Below are 23,728 nucleotides of genomic sequence, written 5' to 3'. Positions count from 1 at the left end.
CACCGGCCCGCCGCGTGCCCACCAGTCCGACCTTCGCGCCCGAGACGCGCACAGCTCCTGCCCCGGGCATTTAAAGGGACAGGCCCGCGCGCGGGAATCGCCCGCGACCGCCTCTCTCAGGGGTCCTCGGTCTTGGTATGAGTGAAACCCCACCCGCCATCTCCGTAATACACATGCGGAGGAAAGTAACAGGGGTTTGCGTTTGAAGCTCTGAAGAAACAGGACAATCTGTCCCAATCCCCACCCCGTGAACTTTGAGAGGTTATTTTATGTTTGGTGGCAATTACTACGACCTGAATACTTATTACCTTCGGATGAGCCATTTTACATACTTTATTTCACCTAATCCTCAGGACAATGCCCTGATTTCTTGCCCCCATTTTACAGAGGAGGGTTCTGAGGAAAACCGTCGCAGAGAGGCGAAGAAACTGGTCCTAGGGTTTTGACCCCCATTGCTCCGCGCCGTTTTCTCCTTGACTCTGTCCCTGTGGAAACACCGACTGAGGTAATAAATAGCTGGTTGCAGAGGGCTCTATAAGCTGGTGGAAGGTTACGCCACCAAAGCCTCCTTGGGGTGCATCGACTCTCTAGAAAGGGAGAAAGCAAGAGTTGTGGTTAGGGTTGGCTGTGTACTCCAACGGCAGACATTATAACCTCCTATATTCCAAAATGCTGTTCGTGTTTATCCCCATTCTACAGAAAACTCAGGAAGGAAGTGGTTGGTTGTACAGAATAGCTGAGTCACTGGTAGTGCTCCCGGCTGAGCCCCAATTCCTTCGTCCTTAGATCATTTCTTTGCCCTCCCCAGGAAGAGATACCTGATTAAAGAGAAGAAAACTTTTTCTCTAATAACACATTGGCCTCATCTAACTCCCTGCATCTTTAATTAATGTTTGCAAAGCACTTTAATCCACCCAACGTGCTAGTTAATTAGGCAAGTAGTATTATCCCCCTCTTTCTGAACCAAATCCAGGAGAGAATCAATTCTGTCAGTTCTTGATCCTTGCTGAATAATGGGCCTAAGCTTTCTGTTTACATTCTTTTTTTTTTCCCTCTTAAATTTTGTTTCATATTATGTTAAATACTAATGCATTTATCATGAATTGGCTTAGTAAAAGTTAAATAATATTAAAAACCTGCAGATGAGAGGTAGTGTAGGCAACCTGTCTTTAAGGAACTCAGATAAAGAAAAAAGACATTTTGATAAGTGCTTCCTAAAATTTGTTTTCCTTTTTATTATGCTTTTTTCTCAGTTAAGCTTTTGGATATATAAATATATTTTACCTTAGTGTTTTTTTTTTTAATTTACTTTAAAATTTTAATTTACACATTATCTTTTGCATAAAATTTTAATTTTACACAATGTTTTTTCTTATAGAAGAAGGAGAAATAAGAAGGGAAAAAAATCAAAGGATGATGGCATTAGGAAGGAATAAATGGAAAAGAAAAAGGCAAACAAGGTGGGCAGGAAATGAACAGGGAAGAAAACAGACTGGGATTTCAACCAAGAGGCAGCAGGGGAAATGAGGCCAGTCCCCTGCTAGCACATCTCAGATCTTATGGGATTTACAAGCAGGTGGCCTCTCCTCTGGGCTGGTGCAGACCTAGGCAGGGCGGGGTGTGACTACCTGAGCACAGGCAGGCTTTCAGTCCCGTCTGCACTCCTTTTTAGGCAGCTTTGTGCCAACTGACCATACACAAAAGGACTAAAAGAATGAAAGGACATGATGTAAGAAAACAAGAAATGGCTTAGAGGGGGAATTTAAAGATAGTTATTCATGAAAGTACTTAGGTAATGTCAAGGGAAAAAAAGGAACAAAGAAACATCTGGCGGGTCTTCGTATATACTATTGTTGCTACTTTAAAACATGAAATTTATAAAATTCTACTTTATATTCACTCAACTTTTAATTAAATGTCTTTGGAGGACTGGTCTTTGCTTTAAAAATGCTGCTAATACATGGCCCCCAAATATTAGACAATTGTTCTTATGAACTTTGTGTAAGTTTAAAATTTTAAAGTAAACTAAAAAAGTTAAGCTAAACATGTTTTTTATGAAAATGATTACAGTTCTGTGTATAAAATTGATTTGAGAAAAGTGCAATATCTGTGATGGCCACTAGAGAGAGGCAGACAGGAAAGAAGAAAGAATAGTAAGAAATTTAACGAATATTCTTTATTAAGTAATTATAACATTTTAGAGCTGAAAGGGTAGATGTTAAGACATGATTTTGCTTTATGCCTCTTCCACGGAGGGGATATGTAGCCCTGAGCTATTTATTCTTTTTGAGACTCAGTTCCTTATCTGTATAATGAGGCTATTAACACCTATCCTATGAAGCTAAAATGAAATTATTTTAATGTTTACTAGAACAAATAGCAAATGAGAAGTGTTAAGAAAATTATGAAAATGAAGAAAGATATGGTAAATTCCCGTTTATTTTTGAAACAGGGCTATAACATCTTAAAATAGAGCTATAATAATTTACTGTCATAATAGAATAATAGATAGTGAATGATATTGATAATAGAATGAAATAACCCAAAAACAGATAGTATTGATATAGTGTAGACTTTGATATATGATAAAAGTCATCTAAAGTAAATGATAAAGAGATGGATTCTCAATAAATGGGCTTGAGAAAACTAGTACTTTTAAAAAATTTAATCAGGTTGAGCCCTTAACTTTCATTATGTACTAAAAGAAATTTCAGCTGCATTAAAGAATTTAAAAACTAAGAGAAAACAGGCAAATCTTTATGTAACCTCAAGATGGGAGAAGAAAAGAAATAGGAAAATCATACAGGAAATAACCATTAGACTAGATTACATAAAAAATTTGAAATTCTGACAACTAAATATTTTATGAACAAAATTTGGAAAGGATAACTATAGCAAATCCGACAGTTAATTTTATTCTTAATACAAGAGTACACACAAATTGATAAGAAAACTCTAATAATTCAATGAAAAAATTTCCTCAAAAAGACAATAAAAATGTTTAGTAGTTAGCTCTGTGTGTGTGTTTGTAATTATTTTAAAGTGTTTAGACTACCTAGTAATTTAAAGAATAAAAATTTAAAATAATACATAGTGTTTGAAGAAAAATATGTTCTTAAATTCTAATATTCAGTACTGGCAGGAGTATAGTGAAATGGGCAATTTTATATATTATTAGTGGAAACATAAGTTTATATAACTCTATTGGAAAGCAATTTCATGAACTATTTCAAGAGCCTTAAAAATATTTATACACTTTGACCCTATAATTCCATCTCTAGGGATTCTATAGAAATAATCAGAAATGAGCACAAAGATTTGTACATAAAGATATGAACTGTCTCCTTTTTTTGTAATGTCAGAAAATTAGAACATTAAAACATCCAAAATAATTACAAACACGCACACACTCACACACACAGAGCTAACTACTAAGGGGAAGTTCAAATAAACTATTATGTAGCTATTAAAAATGAGGAATTTTTCGTGAACACAAAATACCTAAATTATTATTAAGGGGGAAAAGAACATTACAAAATTGTATGTAAATTATTACTTCAGCTATGGAAAATGCATATGTATATGGACAAACTAGAAGGAACTTTATCAAAAGGATGAAAGTTACTGTTTTTGGTTCTGATTACATGATTATAGTATTGTATATGTTTCAAATTTTCTGTTGTGACTGTTACTTTTATAAATCAACAGAGACTAATATTATTTTTATATGAGACAATAAATGCCAGTGTGCATAGCATAGAGTCCAGTTTATATCAAACATTCAATAGATAGATGATAGAAAGAAGAGAAGGAGATTGATGTACATCAAGGATGAATTACTAGTGAAATTTCTTAATTTAATAAAAAAGGAAATAATTATTATACTTCTACAGATGAGGAAATTACGACCTAGAGGTTCTTTGATGACAAGTTTAGAGAAAAACTAAAAAAAAGGCAATAATGAAGTGTTCCATATGTCCTGAAAGCTAATAGATGATGTGCTACCTTCTCTGTGTTTCAGATCAGTATTTGAAGGAGAAATATTTGCGGAAGAAACAAATATAGAAGCAAACGGTAAATAAGTTATCCCTAAAATTTAATGATAATAGTTCTGAAAAAGAAGCAAGACTCCAAAAGGTCCCTGGTGAACCCATGCTGCTCATGCAAACTTTCCTGAAATTTCCTGAAACAAAATTTACTCCCAAAGCTAAGTGGTTGAGGTCCAAACAGGAAAAGAGAATGCATGGCACCCATTCATTCTTCATCCAAAAATTATCTGTGGTCTCTTATGTACTGGGTGTTACTATCGGTAAGGTCTAGGAGATACAACTATGCATAAGCTGTCTGTCTACATGGAATTTGTGGTATAAGAGGGGTTGGGAGGATACAGGTAAGAATCAAATGATAAACTGGTTAATCACTAACAATTTGTTAATCTCCAGGTAGAGTATAAGTGATTCTATAGATGAAAACAGTAAAATGTACTACATTCCCCTAAAGAAAAGCCCGAAAAGCAATTGGTGGTTAAAATTTGTCTGAGAACAACTTGTTTTGCTTCTGCTGACCTCTGGCTAGTTTTCGGTTTATAGACGGAGAAAGCAAAGCTGACAGTGGTTTGGAAATGGCTTGGGGAACCTGCAGCCTTAGGAAATTTCCTATGCAAGCGTCTTAACTCTCTCTATCTTCCCACCAGATCTTCACTAACACTTGTGAGTGCTTTGGGAGTGAACTTCGTTTCAGGAAATTTCAGAAAATTTCAGAATTAAACAAGAGCTGCAACTGGCCTCAACTGAGTGGCAGGTAAGAGCTGGATCCAAGGAGACCCAGTCCTCTTTGTGTTACAGACATAGCAGGTAGCACTTTTGAAAAGAAAAGTGATTCTAGTGAGTTGAGTACTTAACATTTATAGTTTGTGTTACCTTTCTACTAAGTCAAATTCTTATAAACCCATTTCAGTTAAAAGATTTCATGATAGTAAATTTCTAAGTTTGAGGGCTGACACTTTTCTCTATACAATTCTGTCGTGACCCACTGCATAACTTCCTCTTTGATGTGACCCTGAACTTAAGGATTTCCTGACTTTTGAGTGAGCACTTTGCCTAGTGCTGTAGTCAGGGAGTGAGGACAAAGGTATCACCAGGCAGGATAGTTGACTACTTTATGGGGCCAGAGAGTCCAGTCTGCCCTCCAGCTTTATACACCCAACAACTGGATTCCCATCAGGGCTACCTAGATGTCACTATGTCGTCAGGCACAAGGTCTCACTTGTATCTCCAAGTTGCAATATTGGGGAATGGAAAGATAAAGGAACCTTGCTGGCAATTCTTTGATAAGCTTAAAATATTTTATTTTAATTTCTAGATTATTAAATAAGTTTTAAAAAAGAGAATCACAACTGGACAAAAAAAAAAAAAAAAATGGAAATCACACCAGATGCTACCATCTACTGTGAGTAATCAAATGTTGTGGGATATTTTTCCCCTCGTCCTAAAATTGCAACTGAGAACCAAAAGTGCATACCATTTCTTACATTACAAATTCAAGAGGTCACCAGGAACTTACCATCTCTTTAGGACTTACTGACAGTTAACATATCTGAACTGGCCCTAACACCGACAGCACCCCCAACCCTACTCGCTTTCCCAAACTAAGAAGCGGTGTGAGGGTCCTAAGCTGTGTGGAGGTGCAGTTAGTACTCATGGTGGGAGGCTGTTCCCTCTCCCATGTGTTGGGGGGAGGGGGTGGATGGTGTATTCCTGTTCTATCCATCCAGGATAATCTCCCTTCTAATTATCCTCAAGTCGACTGATTAGGATCTTTATATCTACAAAGTCTGTTTTGCCACATGATGTGACATAATCACAGAGGAGACAGCTCATCATATTCTCAGGTTCCACTCAAATTTAAGGGGACTGGAACCTTGGGGGGCAGCTTCAAATTCTGCCTACTACAAAGGAGAAGGGGTTTCTTTAATCCCACAGCCAGGTAAGGGAGAGAGTCAGCAAGACAGGGATATTGGACTCCTGCTAAGGCGCAGACTCCAAAATTCTCTTCGGGGCACAAGGAGCTGAGCAGGATGAAAGGGTAATAGTGAACTTTCTGGGAGCCAAGGAGCATGGCACAAAATCTCCTTGCCACTGAGGTTTGGGGACAAACTTGAAAGTCACACGCTCACTCCTAGGCTGGAGATTTCACGGGAGTATCTATCAGGGTTTGAAGGGCTGTAAGCACAGTGAGCCTGGAAAGAAGATGGGGTAGCTCTACCCACCCCAGATCTCCAAGTCCTTCTAAGCCTGGAGAAGGGTACCTAATGGTTCCTGGGCTCAGGAACACGGAAGCTATCAAGGGGCAGAGCCAGCAAGCTACTGGGGGTCTAATGGGCTGGGAAATTAGTTTGAGATGGAAGTTTTCAAATGATTAATATTGAATCTTTTTTAAAAAATTTTTTTTTGTAGTAAAATACACATAACATAAAATTCAACATTTTAACAATTTTTAAGTATACAAGTCAGTGGCATTTAATACATTCATAATGTTTTGCAACCATCACCACCATCCATCTCCAGGACTTTTTCATTATTGGAAATGGAAACTTTACCTATTAAATACTAACTTCTCATTTCCCCCTCCAACCAGCCCTTGGTAACCACCACCCTGTTTTTTGTCTCTATGAATTTGTCTATTCTGGGTACTTCTTATAAATGAAATCATATAATATTTGTCCTTTTGTGTCTGTCTTCTTTCACTTAGCAGTGTTTTCAAGGATCATCCATGTTGTCAATATATATTAGAATTTTCACACTTTTTAGGGCCAAATACTCTTCCATTGTATGTATAGGTCACATTTCGTTTATCTGTTCTTCCGACATTGAACACTTAGTTTGCTTCCAGTGATCATGGATGCACAACTATCTGTTTGAGTTTCTCTTTTCAGTGATTTTGGGTATTTTCCCAGAAGTGGAATTGCTGAATCATATGGCAATTTTTTTTTTACTTCATACCTTTGTTTTTAATTTTTATTTTTTTTAATTTTTATTTTTCAGTTAGAGTTGATGGTGGTTCTATGTTTAACTTTTTGAGGAGCCACCATACTGTTTTCCACAGCAGCTGTACTATTTTACATGCCCACCAGCAATTTATGAGAGTTTCCATCTCTCCCCATACTTACCAATACTCGTTATTTTCTTTCTTTGTTTCTTTGTTTCTTTGTTTCTCTCTCTCTCTCTCTCTCTCTCTCTTTCTTTCTTTTAATAATGAGAACTGAATCTTAAATACAAAAATGACGCTGGTCTAATAACCAAAAAAGTTAGGGAAATTATTAAATTATAAAATTATTAAATCTGATCTGATCACTGATGCTCTGCTACTCTATGGGAAATGGGAATTCAACAGAAACACCTGGAGACATGCTGACAGCAATAAAACCGTTTCATGCTTACGTCCTAACAAGTTGAGAATCCGAAATATACCAGTTACAGGAATAAAATTCTTTTCCTTAAAATGTTTACTAACTTTGAAAATGATTCACATAAGAATGTAGCAAACTAATAGTTATATTTATTGTGTCCTACATTTCACTTCCCATTCATTTCCTAAACTCTTGTTGTTCCGGGTAGCGGGGAAGGAAGAAACTTTGCTCTACCCTCCAGGTTCTTTCAGCTGGTCTATTAATCAAATAGACATGATTAGCCAGAGAAAATGACCAAATTTAATTACATACATATGTATGGAACCCCGCATATGTGAGAGAGTTGAGAGAGTCGAGAGAGTCAGAGACCCCACAAACATGAGAGGTTTAGAGACTGAAAGAGAAATTGAGGTACATAAAATATTGTGAGCTAGGGCAATCAGAGTTAATTACAGGGAGAGCACATGTTCAGTAATTATCAGTTTGTCCTGCCATATGTAAAAAGTTATTTCTGGTGATAACTCTTATCGTGGACCAGACTCCTAATTTAAATTCTTCTAGTTAGTTAAGGGGAAGAGGGAACAGAAGTTTCTCTTGAACCCACAGGGTCTCAGTTGCCTTGAGCTCAAAATAATCTACATACAACTGAGGCACATCTTGGGGTGACTCATTCTGAATCCCTACAGGATTTATTCCTACATCATTCTGAAGCCGTATTCTCTTAGTTCTCATCCTAGCTTTCAGCTATTGCCAGTTTGGACCATCCATTAAATATAAGTATTTTTCCCAAAGTTGAGTCTTCAGCAGAATTCACACTGCTTTCCTTGGGCAAAGGCATTCATCACCCTGGCTTCAAATATTACTTCTGTAACGATGACCTGAAAAATCTCCACCTCTGAGCATTATTCGTTTCGTTTAACAAGCTGAGTGCCTACTGTGGTTCTGGCCAGGGACCTTGTTTTAGCTGGGCATCTCATTCATTAAATCCATTCATCCATCTATCATACCTATTTGGTTGTGAAAGGCCAGGCTCTCTTAGAACACTGGAGATGGAAGAGGTACAGACTTTAAAAAAAAAAGTGAAATCATTCAGCATGATACAGAAACAGGGGTAATCCACTGGCATCTCAAGAAGGGGTTGAGATCCTGAAGAAGGAAGTAGAAGTATCTAGAGAAGTAGGGGCAGGGAGGGCTAGATAGAAACATGATAGAAGGCCCGATCCTATGGAGAGACATGGATATAAAACATTCTTGTGTGGGAAATGACAGGGCTTTAAGGAAGCAATGATGTCTGACATTAAATTTGAAATGTCCTATGTATCTATGAGTTTGTTTCTATTTTGTTTGTTCATTTATTTTAATTTTAGATTCCACATGTAAATGAAATTATATTGTATTTGTCTTTCTCTGTCTGACTTATTTGACTTAGCATAATGTCCTCTAGATCCATTCATGTTGTTGTAACTGGCAAGATTTCATTTTTTTTTTTTTTTTATGTCTGAGTATTATTCCATTGCATATACATGTACCACATCTTTATCCAGTTGCCCATCAATGGACACTTAGGTTGCTTCTACATCTTGGCTATTATAGGTAATGCTAAAATGAATATAGGGATTATATCTTGGCTATTATAGGTGATGCTAAAATGAATATAGGGATGCATATATCTTTGAATTAGTGTTTTGGATTTCTTTAGATAAATACCCAGAAGTAGAATTGCTGGATCATATGGTAGTTCCATTTTTAATTTTTTGAGGAACCTCCATGTTGTTTTCCACAGTGGCTGCATCAGTTTACAATCCCACCAATAGTACATGAGAGTTCCCTTTTTACTACAGCCTCACCAACAGTTGTTGTCTGTTGATTTTTTGATGATGGCCATTCTGACAAGCATGAGATGGTATCTCATTGTGGTTTTGATTTGTGTTTCCCTGATCATTAATGATGATCATCTTTTCATATGTCCGTTGACCATCTGTATGCCTCTTTGGAGACATATCTATTCAGGTCCTCTGCCTATTTTTTAATCGGATTTTTTTTTTTTTTTTTTTTTTTTTGGTATTAAGCCGTCTGAGTTCCTTATTTAATTTGGATATTAACCCCTTATCATTGGCAAATATTTTCTCCCATTTAGTGAGTTGTCTTTTTTTGTTTTGCTGATGGTTTCCTTTGCTGCGTAAAACCTTTTTATTTTGATATAGTCCCCTTTTGTTTATTTTTTCATTTGTTTCCCTTGTCTGAGGAGACATATCCAAAAAAATATTGCTAAGAGCGATGTCAAAGATTGACTCATATATTTTGATATTGAGTAAAACAATGACCTCAAGAAGTTGGAGGCCATGGAGATTCTTGGACTGTGTAATATTCACGAACAAGACATAGAACTGTGGCATCAGGTGCCTGTTTTTCATATGTGTTGGCGTACTCATGGGACCAGCTCCATGTGTTCACCACAGTAGTATTTAGCCCTTGCTTTTCGGCTTCTTTTTAAGTTCCTAATCTTTTCTCAGACCCCTGACCTCTTTAAAAGGCCTGGAGATCTCTCATTTCATGTGTATAAATCAGGGGTTCCCAACCTCTGGGCCATGGACTGGTACCGGTACATGGCCTCTTAGGAACCAGACCACAGAGCAGGAAGTGAGCAGCAGGTGAGCGAGCAAAGCTTCATCTGTGTTTGTGGCTGCTCTCCAGTGCTAGCATCAGCTCTCCCTCAGGTCATCAGATTCTCACAGGAGCACCAGTCCCTGGTGCCAAAAAGGTTGGGGACAGCTGATATAAATAATGATAGTAATGCCTTATAGTTTCATACCATTTCATGGTTTACAGAACTCATTCACACACATTTAATTCTCAGGAAAAGTCCTGGAAGGGACCATTCCTATTATACAGAAGAGGAAACTGAGGCTCAAAGGGTTCCATGACTAGCTAGCTCACACTCATTCTTGTAGTTAAGTGGCAGAGTGATAATGACGTCTCCTGCTCTCTGCCGTTCACCAGAGCTGCATTCTGTGAGTCTGTGTGTATTAGATATAGCAATACTTTGTCATACATTCTCTCTATATAAAGCCAATTAAGGGATTTGTGCTCTTACTGTTGACTGTTTTCAAGATTATTAAATTAGTATTGGGGAAAAGTATGACCTTTATGAGCATTTAAGGAATAGTAATAAACATTAGAAATGTGGAAATCTCATTAGGAATATGGAAATCTCATGTTATTAAATATTCATCTGAGTAGAATCATCTGAGGAGGTAATAAGAGGGAGGGCTATGTGGGTGACAAAAAAATCAAAACTACATTTCCCAGTTAAAGGTTGAGAACATAAAATTTCCATTAAATTTTGATGGAAAGCATCAAAACATTTTCCTGAAGTGTTCCATAAAGAATTACTAAATGCCTAATACAAAGTATTGTTATATACTTGTGGAAAGATTCTGTGCTTGCATATATCAAACAAATCTAAAACAGAATCTTTCCATGAGTAAAGCTAACATATATAAAGCATCATCCCCTCCAAGGCAGAAGAGAGCGCTACCTTCAAGCAAAACCACAGAGACTACAAAGGAGATCATTATGCTACAGGATTCACAACCCACAGCTTCATCATTTTGCACATCTTTACTTCTTCCTTTGGTTGTTTTTGGAAGCCCTTAACCAGACCGACAGGGTTGACACAAAGGGAATTGAGGCTATGCAGGTGAGGGGTGGAGCTGGCCAGGGAACATAGTCCCTTTACTCTCTGGCTCCCCCAGGCAGAACAGATGGACCACCCTTGGGAACCATATATTAGGATGGGAGAATGATTGTTCTCAACAGGGTATTTAAATGTGCCCATTTCCCAGCAACTATTTGAAGATAGCAGGGGTAATTGAAATGCAGCCAGCTCCATAGTAGGTTTGAACTTTGTCTTTCATCACCCCATTTCCCACGTTTACTAAAAATAGCAAAATTAACTCATTTAATTTTCATTGACTTTCCCTTCCCCTTCCTCTCCTGGGAAGAAGTACTTATGAGCTCCGATGAGGAACAGGCCTGGTTGGATTCATAAATTAAATAGTTTAAGCAGTTAAGATCTGGCTCTAGAGCTAAATATGATATTCAAGTAAGAAGGAGCCATCTAATTTAATAAGTGGGTTGACATGATAAAGAACAAGTCATTCTAACTTCCATTGTGTTAAAAAAAATTGTTAAGAAATTACAAATGTTTGAAACATGTCTAAGATGGCCAAATAACTTTTCATTTCATAAATACATTCACTAAAAAGTACCTTTAAATGTGAGTTTCTTGGATGCATTGAGAATGTTTAGGTTACAAACACAGGAATACTTCTGTTACTGTATCTGTTGCTCTGGACTTGTAGTTTTCATGCCTAGGTCTCAAAATATTTTTCAGAAGGAGAAACAGGCTACAAAAGAACCAAGAGATGAACCTGTTCTACTCTCCAATCTGTGGCTTCCTACAATAAAAGAATTTTGCAAATTCAGAGACACTGCCTGACAGGTAGAGTTGCTATAAAAGCAGTTGATTTATATTTTAATTGAGATATAATTGACATAAAATGTTATCTTAATTTCAAGGGTGTAACATACTGATTCAATTTTTGTATAGATTGTGAAATGATCACCACAATAAGTCTAGTTAACATCCATCACCACACATAGTTACAAAAATTTTTTCTTGTAATGTCAACTTTTAAGACCTACTCTCTTAGCAACTTTCAAATATGCAATACAACAGTATTAACTAAAGTCTCTGTGCTGTACATTACATCCTCAGCACTTATTTATCTTATACTGGAAGTTTGTACCTTTTGACCCCCTTCACCTGTTTTGCCCCACCCCAGCGGTATATTATTAAAGTAAGACAGTAATAGAATAACACATTATGATTTTGGGCAAAATAGTTTTCAGACAATTAATTGAAAAATGCCATGAATGTTGGATTGGAGGATGGGGAAAGGGTATTTTAATATATTTTTTTAAACATGCAGTCTCTTGCCCAGCAAAGAGATACTCGTAGGGTGGCATTGGCTGGATATCTTTAAATAAGTGAAAAGTATCTAGTAACTGACACAGGAGGATCCACGTGTGCCAAGGCAGTGTGACATTTCAGCACCAGCCTGTGGCTGCCCACCCTTCTGGGCTCTGATCTCTGTCCCCTGCCAGCGCTGTGTGCTATCTCTGGAAAGCCTTCCATTTCAGCAGGGCTTACCTTCCAGGAGCAGCCAACACTGCCCTGGGGAACGAGCCTTCTTGGCAGCTGGCTCAAGATCATGAAGTGATGACCCAGTTCTCAAAGCCAAACTGGGAAGGAACTGGTGATGAGGAGGTGAGGTGGAGGGTCCGACCCGCCCTTAAATCCAAAAGGGGAAGGCAGGCAAATGACCTGTCCTTTCCCCAAAGCTTGTTTACTGCACACGGACTCAGAGGTTTTTTGTGGGAAACTCAGAATGACAACTTCTGGCCCTGCTCATATTAAGATTCTGAAGTCATTTACTCCTTATAAGGCCACTGAATTTTCTCTTTTCTTTTTCATGAGTGGAGCAGGCCCAAGAGGCCTGGTGTAAAAGAACTTGAGGATCTATCGCTGTCGTAATCATGAGTCAGTCCCCTTGTTACTAAGAAGCAGACAGGCTGGAGTGAAGCCCCGACTTTGAGGTACTAGGGCTGCCTGATGGCGCACCTCCCAGTGGAGTCCGGCACAGGCCCCCTGGCGGCTCGCCAAATGCTGCCCGGCCTCTTGAGCACTGCGCCCCTCTGTCCAGCCCCTGAAGCCCTACTTCGCTTGGATCCCTCGCTTCTTCTGTGGCCTGTATACTTCCCAGCCTATTCCTGCTCCCCGCTTTTCAGGGCTGCTCACATCCTGGCCTGTTAAAGATCTCACTGGTTCTTGAAGCCCAGTTAAAATGCTGTCTCCTTGATGGACAGTCCTGAGTGTTCCCCAGACATCTCTGCCTCCTCCTCTCCCCTTTGCATTTGATTGTTCTGTCTGGTGCTGTGGGTGTTTGTGCATCTGTCTTACTGATCCCCCGTGGTGGATCAGAAGATCTTTGATCTCTTTGGAGTCAGGCCTACATGTTCATTCCCCTTAGCACCTGACACGTGATGAATTAAATTCATCACCTGACACATGATGAATTAAATTCATCATTTAATTAAACTTATTTGGAGTAAATGGAAACCGAATCGAAGGGGGCAAGGAAGAGACTAGAGGGCCAAGAAGTGGAGGCGGGAGGCTGATGGGGAAAGCAAGGGAGCAATACCAACAGGGCAGCGTGGTTGAATGCAGACAGATTTTCAGCAACTTTGGTGGAACCAGGAGGAAAGGACACTATGGGAGATTCTGAGTCATTGACATGTGTTATCCCCTAAAAGGGACTACACGGTCAGTGAGACAGAGCATTCTCATCTCGGAGCAGAACCTCCTCAGGGAATGCAGTGTAACGAATGGTGGCTACAAACCAAGCACATGGTCCATATTCTCACAACAGCTGAATCGCAACGTCAGGGCTGCTGAGGAGGGGAAAGGTCACAGCACTAAGGGCGATCACCACTAACACTTATGGGTCACAGTTCGTTCCACAGGACCCCTGTCGAGTTGCCCGATGTCCTTCAAATCACTCAGTGGGGTTCCAGATCGGAGGGTAGCGGGGCCCCAGGAGACATTCCACTGCGGAGCCACACATCCTGGCTCAAGTAGGGTAGCCTTGCCCCTATTTTTAAGGATTTCCAGAAGAAGAGATTTTAATTCCTTTGTTTCTTGGGGAAGAGAAAGAGCTTGGGAAGCTTTCCATTTTGAGTTTGTCAGGAGTGTGTCTGTGAACCACCTGAGGCTCTCTGGAAAGCGAATCAGGAAAGGCCCTGATTCGAGGACGGTGTATGGCACCGCCATGCAGTCCCACATCCTCCGGGCCTGGACCGCAGAAGGGACACTGCCATTTGCAGTAGGCGCTGAGTGGCTGTGCTGGTGTATAGAGTTTACCTTGTACTTTGCAGACTGAAAGCAGCCCAATAGTGAGGGTGGTGGGTGAGGTGTGGGGAGGGGTGGAGCAAGGTGGGAGGGGAGGCTTTTCCAGAATCAGGGTGAAGTCAGCTGAGAAAGGAAGAATTGAAAGATCTGGAGTTTCTCTGCACAATGGGCCTCAGAGTGAGGCCATTTCGTGGAAGCTACAGTCGGAGGAGGAGAGCCCTGAAGAGCTTGGGGCAAACCCTGACTAAAGGCCCTTCTTTCAGGAAGGTGTGTGACCCAGGTGTTGAAGCCCACGGGAGCCTGAGGGATTACCTGGCTCAGAGATCCCAGAGATCCCAGAGATCCTGGCTAAGGCCAGTGCAGGGTTTCTGCAATCCTCAGGGCTCAACTAACAGAGGAGACAAAGACTTTGTTCTCGTTTTGGGAGTGCAGCATTTTTTCCCTCTAATTCTGAAATGCTTTAATTTATAGTAAACTGCGCTGGTTGGCAGCTGTTGGTGGGAGGCAGTCCATTGCCTAGGTCTGTAGCTTCTCATGTGCCCATCACCAGAGGCCTAATCCAGACTAAATCGTCCCATGAGCAGTTCGGGGTACCCCACACAGAACCCAGCTCTAATTCTGACACAACAGACAAATCATGAGTCACCTCCAGATTTAAACGTGCTGCATCCTGCCTAGTGTTTTCCACCAGGAGAGCTTCAGATTAGAAAATCCAGCCTTGAAGAGACATGTTATGGTGAATTTGAAGCAGATTTAGGGGCAGTGTTTCAAAAAAGGAGTCAAGTGCCTTCCAGGAGACTTTAAAGTCCAGTATCATCATGGGCTGACTTCCTTCCCCCCAAATCCACATGTTGAAGCCTTAACCTCCATTACCTTAGAATGTGATTGTATTTGGAGGTAGGGTCTTTAAAGAGGTGATTAAAATGAGGTCAATATATGGGCCTTAGTCCAACATGACTAGTGTCCTTCTAAGAAGAGGAGATTAGGATATAGACACGTACAAAAGGAAGACTGCATAAAGACGCAGGGAGAAGGCAGCCATCTACAAGCCAAGGAGAGAGCCCTCAGGAGAAAACAGCCCTGCCCACACCTTAATTTTAGATGTCCAGCTTCCAGAAGAGTGAGAAAATAAATTTCTGTTGTTTAAGCCTCCCAGTCTGTGGTACTGTGTAATGGCAGCCTGAGCAGACTAATACAGGTGTGCTGAGGCGTACCTGTTGAGATCAGGAACAAGGCCCAAGAGAGGGAGGCAAGGATTGGAGACTGAAGGAATGCTCTGAAGTGACAAGACGTTAAATGGACTGTTCCAGGTTAGGGAGAAGGACTCAGAAGGTAGAGAAGTAAGGACAGTTGGAAGTAAGGCTGGGTTAAGTTGAAGGGATAAGCTGGTCTAACTCTCCTCTCTGTTTGGGTTCCCCTATTCCACCCACCCTTTCCTTATCACGGCTACCTAACCTGTTTCTCACTGATCAGGGCCTTGCCTGCCCAGGGTCTTATGTCTCTCTGGAGTATATATAATTTATTAGGGGACCCTGGAGATGGAAAAATACCTTGTTTCTCCCCCAGGAATCTCTCTTGGTGGAATATCCGATTTTGGTGGAGGAGAAATTTAGAGTAAAGGCCTTTTGTAAGCGGCCCTCAGATGATATCACTTTGGGGACTGCCTGCTATTTCTACTCTTGAAGCTACCTAGACAGACAAAGGAAAAGATTTAAAAGAAAAAATTATGGACTGTGGGATGTAAAACTGAGTTGAAAAATCGAATGAAGTCCCCAATATGGAATTCCCAGATGGAGTCCTGTCTTAGTGTGAGGAACTACCCACTGCCTCCTTGCTCAAAGTGCTGCCAGGAACATTCAAGCTAAAAAAATACTGAGGCTCCTTGTGAGTATTGGATATGTGTCTAGCGCCGACATGCTTCCTACTAGAAGTGGGAAATACACTTAAGTGACCCGAGACTTAAGTTCCCCCATTTAACTTTTGAGATTGAAGAGACTACTTCTTGCTTTTTATATTTAAAAAAAAAATCATTTTGTTCATTAAATTGTTATAATTTTCTTTATAATAATAGGTCTAGAATAGGTGGAAATTCCCTGAAACCATGCAAAGAATGGCTTGTCATCTCAGTCATTTTGATAATTATAGCTAACAGCAGCTCATTTAGTTGACATCATTTGGGAGAACTGGAACTTATCTCTGAGTGTCATTGTTATAATAGTTTTGATAGAATCTCTTCAAAATCCACCAAATATCCCTTTTTCTACCTAAATGTGGTTTACAGGATATAGCATAGATGTTTTATTCCTCTGGGTCATCATAGCATTCCTGTTATACTGAGGAGTAACTCAGTGATGTCATAAGTGGGCCACCGTGTCGGTCTTTTTTGCACATGTGGCTAAATGATTTTTTTTTTTTTAATCTTTTGTCTACTTGGTGTCATTGCCTATTTTTGTCAATCTGTCTGCTTCGAGAGCTCTCTCACTTGCTTTGGGCTGGGCAGGCAGACACCAGGCTTATTAAAATATGCCTATAGATAGATAAAATTGGCTCTGAATGACAGGTGTCAGGAGCTCTTTGGTGAATAGGGGTGCAGTGGACAGTTGTGAATACAATCCCAGCTCGAGTTACTGCCTTTCTAAAAGTCCCTGATTTCTATTCAAGAATCCATGTGTTTCTACCAGAGGCTACAAGGTTGGAGCATTTGACTCAGCTAAGCCAATCAGCATGTTGCATTCCCCTAGGCATGCGGTTGGTCCAGAGGTGAGCAGTGGTCCCGAGCAGGTCCAGTCATAGTGCTCTCAGCATCTCTAGTTTATGATGCTCTTTCTTTGGACATGAAGACAAAGCATATAGCCTGGGTCTATCAGCAGTCATCTTGCCACTACTAATGAGTCAGCCTTAGGATGAGGCTGGTATCGAGAAAGGCAGAATGGAGAGAAGGAGCAAAACTATACTTTAATGACATCCTGTAACCACTGGATCAACCACTGTTTAAAGATCCCTCTGCTTCTGGATGGTTTTCATGAGACTTCATATGATAAATTTCTTTATTATTTAAGCAGTTCGAGTTAACTATTTTGCTACTTACACCAAAGAGAGTCCTAACTGACTCATAATGTGAAAGAATTTTTTTTAAATTTATTATTATTTATGCCTACAGCACCTGGTCTTCTTAGGTGGTCTCCCATCCAAGTACTAACCAGACCCAACCCTGCTTAGATTCCGAGATCAGACATCAGGCTTGTTCAGGGTGGCATGGCCACAGACCATGAACCGCGGCTCCACTGGGGCGTGAACCCAGGACCTTGTTCAGGGTGGCATGGCCACAGACCATGAACCACTGGGGCGTGAACCCAGGACCTGTGTGTAAAGCAGATGTGCTAACCGCTACACTACGGAACCACGTCCTAATGTGAAAGAATTTAGAACTTGGACTTGGTGTAAAATCTATTTTGGTAACTCAGAAGATATTGTCAGCACACTTCCTCATAATACATGGGTATCCACTTATTCTTTAAATTGCACATATGTATTACATGTACTTCGTGTGTATATTTTCACTATAAAAAATAGTTAATACCATTATACGCACATATAGGGAGAATAACCAATAACATTTCAGTCAAAAAATGTTTATTGAGTGTCTGTCTCTAGGACAGTCATAAGTCCTAGGGATAGAGTAGGGGAATGGGACAAAAATCTCCACTCAAAAAGATAAATTTATAAAAAAGATAAAAAATATATAGTAATGTCAGGTAATGATAATATATCTCCTATGAATAAGAGTGAAGAGGATTAAGGGAGAGACAGATGTGCTGTTATTTAGGCAACATGGCCGGGAATGCATCCCCGATGAGATGACATTTGAGCAGAGACCTGAAGGAAGTGAGGGAGTGAGCCTTGTAGACGTCAGGCAGTAGGGGAAGAGCTCTCAGGCAGGGCAGCTGCGTAAGCAAGGGTTCTGAGGTGGGAGCGGGCTTGGAGTGCTCTGGAAACAGTCTGGGGGGCAGAGCTGGAGTGCAAGGTGCATAGCCTCATACCCGTGGCGAAGACGGGCTGGACTCAGGGAGCGGGTATGTTCGGAGGATTTTGAACAGGGAATGTTAGGATCTGACTCAGCATTTAAAGGACTGCTGTTGCCACATGGAGCTAGTGTGTAGAGAGTAAGGGTCGACGGGGAGGCCAGTAAGGAGGCTCTTGCATTATTCCAGGTGAGAGAAATGGTGGCCGAGACACTGGTATAGCAGTAGGGGAAGTGATAGGTAGTCAGACCTGAAGGTAGAGCCCAGAACTTATCAGGGAACATGGACTGGATGTGGCAGGGGAAACGACGAGAGGGATCAAGGGCACCCAGGAACAGTTGGAGGAGGCTCAGGTCTGGGGAGAGAATCCAGGGTTCTGTTTCGAATGTGTTGGATTTGTGACGCCCGATTAGACATGCAGGTAGGGCTCTGCTGGGCAGCTGGATATACAGATGCGGATTTGGGAGAACACAGGGGAGCATTTTGAGAAGCTATCTAGCCTTCTCATCGATTGTCCTATCAGTGACAGATGGAGAACTAAAGACAGATGAAGTGGATGGAAACTTTATGAACACTGGTGATCTTTCCTACAATGTCCAAGATGTAGCGGCTGGAAAACTTCAGAGGGAGCTGCCTAGGGTTGACCAATTCCCTGTATTTGATCAGGAAATCATGTTATTGGAGGAAACATCATGGGTGACATGAAAACTCTCTGAGAAGTGCTCCCTGTGTGGCAGGAAACACCACTACAAGGCAATTCAAATGACGCTTTTAGTTGCTAGCTTTAGCAACCTTCTAAATAGCAAAAAGCTCAGGCCTGCAAGAAAACACACAGGTTGTTGCATTTTATCTTTTGTCCCCAAAGTCCTTGAGCACTGTGGAATATGTCCTTTTGCATCTGATGCCATTCTCCCTGCCGAGTGACTTGGGAGCCTATAAATATAGCAGTAGTATTGGGAGCAGATAATGACAGTGTCACCTGTGACCATAGAACGTGGAAGTCCCTCCCTAGTAATTGGTAACCTCTGACCTTCTATCCTTCAGCTCTGTGCAGCCTAAACCGCATTACCGTGAAACCAAAGGCCCTGTGTTGGCCCCCTGGGTTCTGCCTCTTCTGCTCTGTCAGACACATTTGAACCTTAATCCTTGAGCTGGTTCTCTGTAAAATGATTTAATCTAGTTTTCAAAATGAACACCAAACATATATGTTCTAGGAGTTCAAATCAAAAATGCTCACTTAACCTAGCTGAATTGCTTGTCCATTTTCCCAAAGGGAGAGGCAAAAAGAAGGGGCCTGAGAGAGCATCACTAACGCTCCCGATGATCTCTGAGTGCTCATTCTATGGAAAGATTAAAGGCTCCCTGGAGGCACCCAGCAGAAATGTCCTCCTGTAGGTTTGCATTCAAATTAGCTAATGAGATGAGCCTCCCATCCCAGTTTCCTGTCTTTGGTTATAATTGCTGTTGCAGACTTACTAATCATTTCCTGCAGTCTTTTTTTCTTTGGCTATGATAAATATTAATGTCTTTAATTTTTCATCCCTCTTTTGGGCCTGGGATTCTGTTAAGAGTGAGGTTTTCTTGTTCTCGAGTCTGCCTTTCTCAGCAATGAACAATTTTCATTTTCTATAATAGATTTTTTTAGGTTAGTTTTTAATTCGGACCTTCACTCTTGTTTTTCTTTGAGTGTTCTAAAAAAAATGGCCTACATCGGCCAGAGCAAATCCAAGAATTTAAAGCTCGTTATGGCCTCTTTTTTGACTGTTTTCTCTCTAGAGTCCCTGACCTGGCTTCCAGGAGAAAGTCATTTCCCTGAGATTATGTGCAACATGTTGTGTGTCTAGGAGTATGTGCTTCCCCCGCCCCCAGACAAAGATGTCATAATTTGCATGAGGTTTTCACTGGAGACTATTGCTTTAGACAAATCTGGTGACTAATTCTTACGATACATGGGACCAAATGTAGTCATATCTTCTAGAGTCTAGGAACAAGGCTATTTCCTTCTTCCTTAAAACCACAGAGCCTTTGAACTAAATATGATTTCCTCTTCCTCATTCTACAGATGTGGAAATGAATTTCTCACAATGATAGTTGATCTGCCCCAAATCTCAAGGCTAGGTAGTTGTAAAGCTGGAAGCAGAACCAGAATTTTTTGGTTTTTGATTCAGTCTTCTGTTTACTATGCCCATTGCACCGACAGCAAGATGACATCTAACACTCCATAACATTCAGCATCCCAAATTCTTCTCTCTTTATTAGGATGTATCAGTTTATTCTCTCCAACTGAAGCAAGTTCATTCTTAGTACCTCAGTAAAAGTACCTACATCATCTTTAGTAATGAAAAGAACCCTTCCAAACCATGTGAAGGGTTTGTATGTCATAAACTTAAGAAATCATTTCTTGTCCTTCCCAGCCTGCAAAGAACACTCTTGTGTTTACCGTAGACTCTAGCCATTGCATCATTACTTATCTCTTTGTATCCATGCCCTTTGTTGCCCCTAGAATTTTAGGGGCCTTGGAGACAAGGACCTTCTCTTGAATGCATTTCTATCCGAGGATGTAGCATTAATAAAGGAGATATTTGCGAAATGATCAGCATTATTTACATGTTCCATTACACTTAGGATATTATCAAAGTGTTATCTCTGTGGATCATAATTCATAAGCTCAAATGCCTTCAAGGGTCAGGCAGATAATTTAAATTATTGAAGCAAAAACAAATATTAGGACCATAGGGCAGTGAAAACAACCAAAAACTGGGAAACCAATGCCCCATCACATTTAAATTTTAAAAAAGCACTTCAGAGGCCAAACTTTCAGCTATGGTGGCATGAAAAAGTCAGCAAATCCTCTCCCCCCGCAAAAGTATGAAACTGGGCAACACTGTCAAAACCAGCCATTTCTGGGTCCTGGAAGTTGGCTAAAGGCAGATAACAAATTGAGAAACATTTACTCATGAAAAATAGCTAGAGCTTCCGGCAAGAACGGCAAGGGTCTGTAGCCTTGTTGTCTGTCTGCCTCTATCCCAGCCCTCTCCCCTACTCTGTCCACAGTTTTATCAGCAAGAGCTGACCAGAAAAAAACATCAAGTTTGCTGCCAAAGGCAGCAGATCAATTTTGGGCAAAGGACAAAAACCTTCAGTATTGACAGTAACAGACAACTTGGCAGGAAACAAATGGGGAAAACTCACAGCTCTGCCAGTCTGAGAATGTGCTCCTGGTCGGGGTAAGTGGTGAACCAGCCATAAGTTTAACCGAAAATCTTGGAATGAGAGAGCCAAAGAAGGGCTGAGCTGGGCTGGCCACACGCGGGGGCTGACTGGGAATCGGCAAAAGCCCAGTAGAATGTGAAAAATGATGCGGACTTAGTGCCGGCTGAACTTCAGATGCCCTCCCTAACCCTCGCGCACCTATTCACAGGAAGTGGAAGCTTTACAGGCTTCTGGTGTTTGAGAAAAACATCTGCCCGAATTTACTGGCTGACCACTAAGCCATACAGGCAAGGGGCAACCCCTAGAAAATCAAGCTAACAAATAACAATAGGAGTAAAAAACCCAGGCAGAGACATCAGCAGCTACACACTGGGGTGGAGAAATTCTGCAGTCGAATGCAGGCAAGTTTAAAATAAAACCCTCAGGAAAAGAAATCAGATCCAGCGCTGCTAAATATTACCTAAAATAAATATCTGAAATATTCAGTTTTCACGAACAAAAAAGTTACAAATATGCAAATGTGTAGCAAAGCGTGACCCATACTCAGAAAAAAAGTAGTGAATAGAGATTGACTCCGAGTGGTCCCAGATGTTGAATTTAGCAGATCAAGCTTCAAAATGGCAATTAAAAACAAATTCAAAGAACTAACAGAAACCATTTTCTAAAAATTAAAGAAAAACATGACGACAGTGATTCAATAAATATGGAATTCCCAATAGAGAAGTAAGAACTATAAAAAGAAACCAAATGAAAATACTGGAGTTGAAAAATACAAGAAACAAAATAAAAATTTTTCTAGTGGTCTCAAGAGCAGATGTGAGATGGCAGAAGAAAGAATCAGTGAACGTGAGGATAAACAGTAGAAATTATACACTGAACAAAAGAAAGAAAAAAGATTGAAGAAAAACAGAGCTTTAAACACATAGGACAATATTAAGCATCCCGAAATACACGTCTTGGAAGGAGATGAGAAAGAGAAAACAGTGGAAAATGTCTGAGTAAATAATGACAGGGCATAAGTAAATAAATTAATTAAAAACTATGTTATTATTGAATAATATGTGTTGGGAGAGGGTCAGGAGCAAGGAGCCATTGTATATCTGAGAATCTTGGCACATAGGTGCATTTCCAGTGAAAAGCAATTGACGCGGTAATGAACAAAGCAGGAGATCACCGGAGACGTTCTTTGCCTCATACCCTAAATACACAGGCCTGACTCTTGGTGCTTTTCTCTGTGCAGGCTGATTCCTTTGTGGTGTTAAAATCTTGCCTGAGAGACAAAAATGTATGTGATGTACTTAACACAGTGCTGGCGATAAGAAAGTTTAGTGAGAGTGGTGGTTGTTAGGAATAGTATAATAAGGACTTCTGGCCCGTCCTACCTTGATCCCAGTTTCATGGCGCCTCTTAATTCTGCCAGGAATTAGAAATAGCCAAATGGTAAGAGACATTGTCCATTTCCAACTCTTGGCCTGTAACTTTCTTAGGGAACACAAATAAAGCCCATTAGACCAGAAGTTTACTCAGAATTTGAATGTTGGACCTAGGGCAGAGACTGTGTGTATGTGTGCTCTGCTGCTCAGGGCTTATATTATGACCAAGAAAGGTCTTCTTGTGAGGTCAGAACAGGGCCCAGAGGTATGTAACTATTTGAGTACCTCGGGTTGGCATGAATGACTGATGACACCCAAATTATATCCCTTCCTTCCTTCCTCAGAATGTTGTGGCTTCTTTTTACAAGGAGGCAATGAATCCCCAGAAGACACACCTAGCTGAATACCTTTGCAAAGTATCTAGTCACCACATTCCTAAAGAGCGGTGCTATTCTCTTCAAAGTATTATCTGATAAAAGATTTTTCATTATTCTCGGCGACATAGGTTTAACTCTATCCAAGAACCATAAGTCTGATGTTGTTAGTTGTATTAGTCTGCTCTGGCAGCCATAGCACAGAACCGCAGACTGGTGGCTTAAACAACAGACTTTTGTTTTCTCACAGTTCTAGAGGCTGGAAGTCCCAGATCAAGATGGGGTTTCTTCCGAGGCCTCTTTCCTTGGCCTGTAGATGGCCGTCTTCTCTGCGTGTCTTCATATGGTCTTCCTGGTGTATGTTT

The 23,728-nt window shown here is 40.5% G+C and overlaps 1 long non-coding RNA gene and 1 pseudogene across 1 annotated transcript in view; one reads left to right on the top strand and one right to left on the bottom strand.

Annotated features, from left to right (window-relative positions):
• The first annotated feature begins 42 nt into the window (after nucleotides 1–42).
• Nucleotides 43–23,728, top strand: part of LOC107195319 — a 51,999-nt gene continuing 28,313 nt past the window's right edge. Inside the window, exons 1-5 of the long non-coding RNA XR_001516426.2 lie at nucleotides 43–505; nucleotides 4,022–4,074; nucleotides 4,694–4,800; nucleotides 5,362–5,448; nucleotides 11,805–11,912. This is a non-coding gene — a long non-coding RNA (uncharacterized LOC107195319). The remainder of the gene's footprint in view (nucleotides 506–4,021; nucleotides 4,075–4,693; nucleotides 4,801–5,361; nucleotides 5,449–11,804; nucleotides 11,913–23,728) is intronic.
• On the bottom strand, nucleotides 17,533–17,648 carry LOC112475658 (annotated as a pseudogene).

Source organism: Pteropus alecto, unplaced genomic scaffold (genome assembly GCF_000325575.1).
Source record: "Pteropus alecto unplaced genomic scaffold, ASM32557v1 scaffold11, whole genome shotgun sequence".
NCBI lineage: Eukaryota > Metazoa > Chordata > Mammalia > Chiroptera > Pteropodidae > Pteropus > Pteropus alecto.
Note: the sequence above shows the minus strand (reverse complement) of the source record. Positions and strands in the feature narration are given on the sequence as shown.